The sequence below is a fragment of the Ursus maritimus genome, unplaced genomic scaffold (genome assembly GCF_017311325.1).
Source record: "Ursus maritimus isolate PB19 unplaced genomic scaffold, ASM1731132v1 scaffold_14, whole genome shotgun sequence".
In the NCBI taxonomy this organism is placed as follows: Eukaryota; Metazoa; Chordata; class Mammalia; order Carnivora; family Ursidae; genus Ursus; species Ursus maritimus.
Genome location: NW_024423786.1, coordinates 41,036,591 through 41,037,867, shown reverse-complemented (window position 1 = coordinate 41,037,867; position 1,277 = coordinate 41,036,591). Strand labels below are relative to the sequence as shown.

Here is a 1,277-nt window from a genome sequence, read left to right as displayed (position 1 = left end):
GGGGCGGGGCTTGAAATGGGGCGGGACCCTGAGTACAGCTCCAGGACTTGACAGCACCTTCCGGAGAATTATCAAGAACGTGCGCAAGATGCCTAGGTCCCCTTTTAAAACACCAAAAAACTAAAAACAACAATACAGATGCACAACAAATACAGATGGGTCGAATAAATTCTGTCCATAAAACGAGTTTCCCTACAGCCTTTTTAAAGGATAAGTTTTATGAATACTTACTGATGTTGAAACCAGCTCCGGAAAGATGGTTCAAAATGAACTGTAGAGTACGATCTCATTTTTATTGAAAGCCATCCACGGAGAACGACGGGTCTGGGTGCTGCTGATGTGTAGTGGGTGGATATGTCTGGGTGGCAGATTTAGGGTGTTGGGTTTTTCCATTCGCGGATGGGCATTTAATCATTTTACACGGACCGTGTCTTGCTTGGAATCGCATCGCTGCGACCTCTGAGCATTTACTCTGTGCCGGGTGCTGAGCTGAGCATTCATCTGAGCGTCCCGAAAACCCCGAGGGAGGTCTCCTTACTGGGTCTCATACAAGGGGGACCGAGGAGGCTTCGCCTGCTGTGGGGAACACGCCCCGGCCCGCCCAGCGCTGGCCAACCCGGGATGCTGCGCGCTGAGACTGCCCGAGGCCCGCGCACGGGGACCTCGATCACACCCCCTTGCCCTCAAGGGACCGGGTCTCGAGTGTCAGGGATAAGCCCCAACCCTGCTGCCCTTGGCACGCTCAGCTCAGCCGCACCCAGGCCAGGCAGACCCTGCTCCTGCCCTCAGAGGCCGCAGCTCTGGGATGGCATACTGTGTAGATACAGCCACAATGCAAGGTGGGATTCAGAAGTGGCCCGTCTGCCGGTCCAGCCCCCTGGCCTCTCCTAAGCCTTCTTCCAAGAGGCATACCCTCTCTTTCACACCCATTCGTTTCCACTGGACTCAGGACCACCTCTCCAAGGCCGCCCATGTCTTGTCTCCCTCCCTGCCCACTATTGTCACCAGGAAATTAAATAGTGGGGACAATTGACATTGGTCTGAAGTGACCTTTAAGATTTTGCCCCTTATTCAGGATTGGCTTCTGGTTTCAGATGGGGCTTTGGAGAGGGCACCTAGAGAGAGTACTCAAGTATAAGTCATTACAGTTGATTATTTCCTTGTTGCCTTCTCGGTCAGCAGACAGATCATATACACAGCCCTGCCCACTGTTCAGTGACTGTGGTGCCTCCCCATACTGAGTGCACTTCCCTCTCTACTGGCAGCTTTGGCCACGT

General features: G+C 53.5%; 1 protein-coding gene across 1 annotated transcript in view; it reads right to left on the bottom strand.

Moving 5' to 3' along the window:
* The window catches only part of LOC103675115 (SREBF chaperone), a 72,259-nt gene that overhangs the window by 70,160 nt on the left and 822 nt on the right, over positions 1-1,277 (bottom strand). The window lies entirely within an intron of this gene.